Source organism: Rhododendron vialii, chromosome 12a, assembly GCF_030253575.1.
Source record: "Rhododendron vialii isolate Sample 1 chromosome 12a, ASM3025357v1".
In the NCBI taxonomy this organism is placed as follows: Eukaryota; Viridiplantae; Streptophyta; class Magnoliopsida; order Ericales; family Ericaceae; genus Rhododendron; species Rhododendron vialii.
This window is the reverse complement of record NC_080568.1, coordinates 4,221,517-4,231,286: the sequence shown is the minus strand read 5'-3', so window position 1 is coordinate 4,231,286 and position 9,770 is coordinate 4,221,517.

The following is a 9,770-nucleotide window of genomic DNA, read 5'->3' as shown; positions in this document are numbered from 1 at the left end:
CATGTATCGTTCAGATCAAATTCTTGTTTTCAAAGATTAATAAAAAAATTCGCCGGCATCTCGGAAAGCCATAATCGGCAGCTGGTTTTAGGCTCCATGTTTTTGGATGGCAAGTCAGCTAGCTAGGGTTTTATGTCTTATCAGTATAAAAGTTGGTGTGCTTTTTTTTTAAATCTTGTTTTAATAGTTTCTCTGAAGTGTATAGAAGCTTTTTTTTTTTTTTTTTCTTTTTTCTTTTTTTTTTTTATGGTGGGTGTTGGAATAAGTTCGTTGACGGAAATCAACAGAAAACAATCATGTAAACTTGAATTGCTTCATTTTAATCAGTATATATAGAATTTTTTCAAATTAGCCTGAAAAACTTGTAAAATTAAAAGAGATTATTTGGGGTTGTGCAAGGGACACAAACCCCTCCCCCAACACTCTATTTCGTCTGCCCCTGATCTCAACTAAATTGACACCTCAACTCCCGACAATCATATGCCACCTCAGACGGTGCATACTTTTCTATCCGTCAAAAAGTCGTAACAAATTTGAACACGTATCGATTTATTTAGCATATATTGCCGGGTTGAAGTACAGTACGTACATTTTGACCCGACCAAACCAAGTTGTATATTTACGTGCCTACCTCTCCTAATTAATGGTCAGATCCTAAATAATAGTCAGATCCGCACGAGTCAAAAAATGCTAGCACGGCTTCCGTCCACATTACCGGCTTTTTTGTTTTCCCTTTGGGTTTGGGAATTAGAAAGTCATAATTTCTTCGCAATTCTTGCGTATGATCCACTTGCAAAACAATTTGAGCCACCTCTCTTCTCGGTTTCAGAAGAAGGCATTGTGTTTAGCTAGGGCGGTAAACGAGCCAAATATTTTTTTTTTGAAACGAGTCGAATATTAGAATGTTCAGTTTCGTTCATTACATTTTTTTGCAAACTCAAGCTCGAGCCAAACTCAATGAAAATTACTTTGACGAGCCAAACTCGAACCAAACTTGCCTAGGTTTGAATCGAACTCGGACTTGTTTACGAGCTTTAACGACTCAAAAATATCATATATTTATATTCTTATATAGGTCTAAAACTGCAAATAAAATTTTTAGTATGTCTATAAATACGTTCCTATATATAATGATAAAAACTTTTTCATAAGTAAGTTTTCAATAATTTCGACATATAGTTTCTTTGTATCTACCTCTATTGTAATTTCTGTCAAATGAATGACTGGTGGGGGCGCCGCTTGCCGGTCAACTTGGCTTACCTTATCGCTGACCAACCTAATTCAAACTTATACTCCTCCTATCCAAAAAATAAATAAAATGTACTACTCCTAAATGGTAGTATATCATTTAGAGTGTTTTATACAAATTTGGAAAATTGTCCAAATTTGTGTTATAGAACTAATTGAAATCTGATGCAGTGAAATGTATGAAATCAAAGGATGAATGTGCGACTAGGACAATCACAAACAATATAAGTTTAGAGAAACTCTCTCTTTTTGGATTCGTGCGGACGGAACGAACAGACCGTGTTCTGGAAGAAGCTATCTTTTACTACTATGTTGTCTTAATCACGAAAAGCTTATCCGATTTGATTCTCCCACATTTTTTTTTAGAATTCGACATTTGATATATCCAGACATGCTGAGCTCCACATATTCTTGTATGAGTCTAAAAAAGGGGTCAATCCGAGAAAAATAAAATAAAAAATGGGGTCAATCTCGTAAATCTACCGGAACGTAATTTTTGTGAAGTCATCAATAAAGAACCAAGGGCATTCTTAGAATATACCAAATTATTATAGTTATCTTTATTCTGATACAGCTACGCAATTTTAATCAATAATGAAAGAAAGTAATTTTTCTACTAACAAAACAATTAAAACGCATAAAAGAGACCTTAGATAACATACCAGTGAAGAAGTAGTTCTGTTGGTTGGGTGATTGGTCACATTTTCTTCGTACTTTGATTCATGGAATTGATAAAAATGGGTATTTTTGTTTCCAACTATTTCTTCAAATAGACCCCGTTCCGCTACGGTAAATGAGTAATTGTGAGAGAATGAACTGTCTCGTAAAACAAAAAATAAGCACTTAAAAAATAAGAATATTAACGAAACATGACTAAGCAAACAAAAGACATCATGGATAGCAACGCTTAATGATAGGAAAAGAGAACATTTTTTGGACTTATGGGTAATATCCAAAACTCCCCATGTGCTAAAATCCACTTGACAATTCATTTGTAAATCTACTTTTCAAAAATGATGTTCAATATTCAAACCGTATTGCCTCTACTTTTGAAAACTAGACACAACAGTCAGGGCTGGCTCCGGGGTAAGCCCCGTAAGCTCTCGGCCTTGGGCAACTCCCCGACTAGGCCACCCCCAAAAAAAAAAAAAACATCTAAGGTATATATAAATTTGAATAAGTTTCCCATAATGCTACAACCCTTTTTTTGGTGCAGTGGTCTCACGGGCATATTGTCAAAACATTAGAGGTGCTTGGTTCAAATCCCAGGCGCGCTTTTTCTTTTTTCTCCATTTTTTTGTTCGTCTTCTACGTCTTTTTGTTTGCTGCCTCCAATTTGCAATTTTTATTCTACCTTTTTTTGTTTTCCTCCCAATAATAATCTATAAGTGATATGTTCTTACATTTAATGAAAAAAAGTCATAGTTAAAATAAATCGAGCAAGCTAACACGGTTTTTATTTTTATCTTCAAACTACCATTTCGCAAAAGAAATTAAAGAGATTAGCTATGATATCAATTGAAAATGAGGCGCAATTCTACTAAGAGTATTTTTGAGCATTTGAGACTTTTTTAACTTCTTATGTTTTTCCAAAAACATATACTCCATCAACTAAAAAGCCCAAAAAAACAAACAAATAAAAGTTAGCAGAACAAGCTCCGAATTCCTGGATAAGTAAAATATGATGACTCAATTGAGAAATTTGCTTCAAAAAATGCTAGGAGAAGTTGTTTTCTCTAATTCCGATCGTGCTAATCATAAAGTACTATAAACGGGGTTTACATTTTGATGTTGATTTTTTTTTTTTTTGATGTTATTAAAGCTAAAAAACAATGTAATTTTGATTTTTTTTTTTGTACTTGTGTTTTTTTTTTTTTGGGTATGATTTAATGGTAAGTGGACAACAATGCATAAGGTTGGGCTAGGGCAACCCAAATGTCGGGGCCGACACTGACAACAGCAGCTAGCCTTCGCTTAATTTTCAGCTTTGAAATGTATCCTCCTTCTTCACCCTTAGTACCTTTTAATTAGCTAATTTAGATTCTCAATAAGGCCAAAATAAAGTTATGCATGGCCAACTTGCTAAATTAAAATAGGAAAATTTTCAAATAGAATTCTCCGAGAAAACGTTTCCGACCGTATAAAACCAGGAGCTCACACATCGATCGTTACCTTGTAAGCAACCTCCGCTCGCACCTCACTTTCCTTTTCTTTCCAGATGGTTTATGAAAATAATGGATTCGTATGGACAAATAGAAGAAGTATAATATCTAGGATTGAAAGACCAAGATTAATCACATAAAGAGAAATTTTTTTCCTATAACTATGGATTCAACATCTACAAAAAAAAAAGGTCAAAGATTGTACAAGCAAGGCCTGAGAGGCTTGGGCCTCAAATCTTGGCCCAAAAAATGGGGCCCTGTTAGGAGTAGTTATATATACTATTTGTCCGCAACATAAATTGGGCCGGCTCGATAGTATACAAGACTTCTGCTTACAACAGGATATGGGTGAGCTAGTCTGTACGCAATATAACCCTCACCCTGTTTCTAGATAAGCTAATTCGCATTACTCAAAACTGCACCCCGAAACCAGGAATGATAGCATTGGCCATCGCGCCAAGCCAACACGGTTCGATGTTCCTCCATGGAGCAGAGAGCCAATCGTTACCCAACATAATTAGCCAGCTTGCGACAAAGTGGCTTTGTTACCTAGTCCAGTAGGCTGATTTTCCAACCCATCCCATTCGTGCATTACGATTCACACATAAAGGTATTAACTACAATACGAAAAGGCTATAGCGAGAAAATATGGCGAGAAAATTCATTTTCCTTGCTAAAAGTACATTATTTGCAAGGAAATTGATTTTTCTTTCTTTTTTTAGCGAGGAAAAGTGGATTTCCTTGTCAAAAGATTACATATGGTGAGGAAAACATATTTACTCGCCAAAAGGTTACATTTGGCGAGAAAATAATAATTTCGTCGCTAGAAGCACACCATAAGCGACAAAATGTATTTTCCTCGCCTATTGTTAACTTTAGGCGAGGAAATATTTTGTCACTTTTTTTTAGGATTTATTAAATTTTGATATATAAGTTATTGTTAATTATGTTCATCAGTTCATATGTATTTCTAATATCACAATGGTAAGGCATAATTAAATAAATAGTTTAATATCATTATCTAAATTATTAAAATAAAAAAGTGATAAACGAGAAAAAATAGTTTTCTCGCCATAACATTGAATTGGTGAAAAAACGTCATTTTTTTTTTCATTTTTTCTTAATTTTAATTAGCAATGAAAAATATGTTTTTCACTGATTGTATGCATTCATTTTTTTTTTTAATTTAAACTAATTGTTAACGATTTCAGTTTATTCAAATTGTCATAAAATTTATTGTTTGAATAAAAATATTTTAGGGACATGCTACAAAGATATCCCATCATAGTTAAGTATCTTGAAGTGTAGATATCGACGATTTATCGCATAGTAATAAAAAACTCAACAAAAGATAAAGTATCTTGAAGCATGATGATGTATTGAAAAAGGGAAAGTCTTCAATACACACTTTTTTAAGGTGTGTACCATATGTACCTATTGTATGATTCATATTGTACCACCTCATAAAAAAATTACTTGTCGGACCGATCATTCATAACATTTTATTTCGTATCGTAACTTTTATACTAAAAATTCGTAACTTTTCATTATATGATTCGTAACTTTTGAGTAATACATTCATAACATTTTGGGAATCATAACATTTTAGTGTGTTTCAATGAGGGTGCATATGATACACACCCAAATAAGGGGTGTGTATTGTAGCACTTCCCATTGAAAAATATCTCAAAGTTAGATCATCACAACGCTATTTTCAAAAGAGATATACTAATTATTTATGGCTCTTCCGTTAGTGAGTACTCTTTTGCAGCAGGTCCCAATAAACCCAAAAACGATGGCCTTCTTGCAACTCATATATTTTTAAAAAATATGGTTTAAAAATTAATGTATTCCAATTTTTAATCTGTTAAATCGATGTGAATATCTTACTTTTTTGATCATTTTATCTTAAATGATCATAATTAATTTTTGATTTTAAGGCTTTCATATGAGAGCCCTATAAAGAGTTCTAGAATTAAATAAATACTTTAGTACCCTCACATGAGATCTCTAGAGCCAAAATTTAATTATGATCCTTTAAGATAAAATGATAAAAACATAAAATCTTTGCACTGATTCAAACGGATTCAAAATTGAAGTATTTAATTTTTTTAGACGGTTTATACATTTAAAAATATGGTTAAAAAAATTAAGTGTTCCAATTTTGAATCCGTTTGAACCGGTGTAAAGATCTCATTTTTCTGATCATCTGATCCTAAAGAATCTTAGTTGAGTAATTATTGTTATGACGTACATATGCAGGAAGAACAAATTCATCCACCAGAAAATGTCAAATATGCATAAATTTAAACTTGCTCAAACAAGTTTACTACAAAGGTAGTAGCATTACATAGAATTATAATTAATATATAAAATAAATAAAAAAACTAGAGATGCATAAAGACTTATAAAAGGTAGCTATATGTATGTACGTACGTACGTATGTATGTATGTATATATATAAAATATTTGACATTTGCAATTGAAATGTAACGTGGCATGGGTGGTAAGCATTCTGGACCGCTGAGTACAGGTCGCGGGTTCGAATTCAGGCGGAAGCGAACGCGAGAAGTCTGCCTTCCTTTAAGTTTCAGCACTTTCGGTGACGAAAATTGGCGAGGAAATGTTTCCCTGCCTATTATCTGTTGATATGATGTTTTTTGGCAAGGAAAATGCTATGCGACAAATTTTCACAAGTTAGCGAGGAAAAATTTCCTCACCAATAGTGTCGAATATGCAAGGAACATTAGTTTTTCCTCGCAAATACTTTTAGTGACGAACTTTAGGCGAGGAAAATTGGCAAGGAACATTTTTTTCGCTAATTCATTTTGCAAGGAAATCAGGTGCTTTGGTGAGGAAACTAAATCCTCGCGATAGCTCTTTCGTGTTGTAGTGATTGATACTCTTGAAAGGTGCACCAAAACCTATCTGTTGACATGATGTTTTTTGGCGAGGAAAATCCTACGCGACAAATTTTCACAAGTTAGCGAGGAAATTTTTCCTCGCCAACAGTGTCGAATATGCAAGGAACATTATTTTTTCCTCACAAATACTTTTAGCGACAAACTTTAGGTGAGAAAAATTGGTGAGGAACATTTTTCTCGCTAATTCATTTTGCAAAGAAATCAAGTGCTTTGGCAAGAAAACTAAATCTTCGCGATAGTCTTTTTGTGCTGTAGTTGATACTGTTGAAAGGTGCACCAAAAATTTCTTAACTTGTTTGATTGTCTCTACTCCAATTGAAGGCTACATCCCCAAATCAGCCACGGCAGTCAGCGGTTCATGTTTGCTAGCGGGATGAACAATAAACTCAGATTTCTAGGATATTCAAGAAAAGAACAGACCACTTACCAACGAGTATTTTAGTAGGGATGGAGGAACAAAATGAAGGGTAATATTCACCATTTTTTAATGTTCGTTGAGTATGTGAGTATTGTTCAAGTGCCATGGCCTTCTTTAAAGATATTCACAGCTCAAACCCTAAACAAATAAGTATCGCTGAAATCTGAAGGCAAATTTTAAATGCAAACCTTTATGTCGGTTGCCACCTAAGAATTGTTTGGTAGTATTGTAATTTAAAATCGAAATAGGGCTACCATTGTCTTTTCAATGCAAACCTTTGCGTCATTTACACCGTCATATATCACTGTGCATTGCAGGGACAAGTGTCAAAACTATAACCCTTTGGGACCCATATCTACAAGAGTTGTGCTACCTCCACACACACTTGCACACCCATATACAATGCCCACTAGGCAGTATGCAGCAAAACTCAAAAAAAAAAAACTTATCATGCGCACACTTACTTGTCTGCGAATCTCTTTTGCTCCTGCTTCTCCGCCGCAGCAAAGAACTCCTCGACCTACGCCGCTGCCGGTATCTTCGCTTCCGGATGTCTTCGCCGGAGACTCGCTGCCGTCGATGACTCCAGCTCTCTCGCTTGATAGCGCCGTTTCTCTACAGCAAATTAAGAACGAATAGAGACCGTAAATTACACAATGAAGAACCAGGTGTAGCTACAAACGCTTATAATTTTTTTTCTTTTGATCCGACAAACGCTTATAATAATCACAGAGAAATTTACAGAGAGAACATTAGGAGTAATTAAATTAATGCTTAATTAAGCAGACTCGGCTCATTATTATTTGTTATCCGTGTTGTTTTTTGAAGCATTCACAGAGTGGACTCATATTCAACTCACACCGGGAAAAGAATAGAGGAGAAGAACAGAGAAAAATCATGAAAGGGGGGTGGAGGTGGGGGAAAAAAAGGAAAATGGATCGGGTCGGGCGGGTTGGGTTTGATTTGACCCGTATTCGACTCGACCTGTTTCAACCCGTTTACTATTTGACCCATATTTGATCCGTGACCCGTTTCAACCCGCCCAAACCCGACTCATCCCGCCCATTTGCCACATCTACTCTAACTTAATATGTACGAAAAAGTTCACCTTTTAACCTAGAAGTGTAACGTAGTGCAGTTGATAGGAGTTTTCGGTCTTAAGCAGGAGGTCAGAGGTTCGAGTGCAAGGAACTGCATAACATGCGGAGAGGGAGGTTTCTTTTTGGATTTTATTTTGTTTGGCGAGGAAAAAAAAAATCCTCTCGCAAGCCTTTTGTGACAAAATGGCATAATGGACGGCGAATAGTATGGAAAAGATTTAGCGTGGAAAAACATTTCTCGCAATTGTGTTCGAATAGGCGAGGAAATCTATTTTTTCCTCGCTAATACTTTTTGCGACAGTGTTGAGACGAGAAAAACTGGCTAGGAAAAAATTTAATTGCTAATACATTTTGCGATGAAATCAGGTGCTTTTGCCAGGAAACTAAATCCTCGCTATATCCTTTTCGTGTTGTAGTATGCAAACGCACAATAGGCAAACACAAATATCAAATGATGCACACAAATTTGAGTAGCTTGTGGAGGGCCGTGTCCCCTCCACTTATTGAAAAAGCTTCAAAAACTTGTGTTCAAATATAAAATTCAAACACAAATATACCCAATCATTTTATGTTCAATTTCACGTGTATTTTGTGGATGTGACATGTTTCAAATGATTTTAGACCCAGCTACGATCGAATCTATTTACGAATTTCAAACACATCTATGTTAATATTATCTCCCGCTTATATAATATATGCTCAACGTCCCACTTAGAAAGTAAGTCTTTAGATTCTTTTTTCACAATCTAAATTCGTGGTATTAGAAGTAGAACGTACATCAGTCTTCGTTCTCTGTGGAAATCTAACGAAAAAATTATCCTTTGAGCAAAAATGGTTTCATGAGCGAGCAAAAATACCACGTGAGCAAAATTAGTGATAATAACTTGGTTGAACAAAAAAGAGCGATGGTATTTTCACAAACGCTATTTTCTGCGCACAGAGATGAAAAGAAAAATGAGAGAAAATTGAATTATGAGAATATATGGATTTGCAACTTCTCACCAAAATTAATTCGGCGTGCTTGTCAGCGGAGTTGGATCTCAGAACTACTACAAAGATTGAAGCATGGAATTGTAATCTTTTTAGCGGATCAAATGCGGCTGATCTCCCTACTACCGTGGAGAGAGAGAGAGAGAGAGGGGATAAGAAAACAATGGCTCACATTTTAGAGGCAAACCCATATAAATTATACTAGTGGAGTAGAAAATTTTAGAGGCCACACACGCTAGTCAATTACTAGTCAACTCGCATTCTTTTCTTTTGTTTTTGGCCATAGTTTATCAATCAATCGGGATTAACAGGGTATTAGTAGTATGTTACTTCAGGGTTATGAATAGTCCTGAATTATTCACGACCCCGAATCCCAAACTTGCGTCGCTTGTGATTCAAACACTGACAACCACCGGGTACACATATGAGCAAACTAACTCAACTAATCTTGGTTTCTCAACTCGCACTTATTTGACCACACACTTGTGTTAGCTGTGTGTGTGTCAACCTGCAGTCAATGTATGTGTCAGAAAGTAAACGTAGTTATTTTTCTTATTTCTACAATGATATCATTGGTTAGTAATTAGTTACAATAGCAGGACATCGTAGGACAATGGCGTTCAGCGAAGCACTTTTTGGGCTCTTTTTTGTTTTGTTTTATAAAAAAAAAAATTGCATTTGTTAATTTTGTGCCTCGCTTTTTAGTTTTTCGATTCATCTGGCTTTTTTGCCTTTTTGGTCCCCAAAGTATTAACCAGTGGCCAATTTGGTCCCCAATGTATGAATTTAGCCAATTTGGTCCCCAAAGTTTAAAATGTGTGCCAAAATGGTCCTACTCCATAACGGCGTTTGCTTCTTCCGTCAAGAGGAGGGCATAAATGGTATTTCACCCCCTTTACACGTTTCCTTCTCATTGTTCAAAATATTT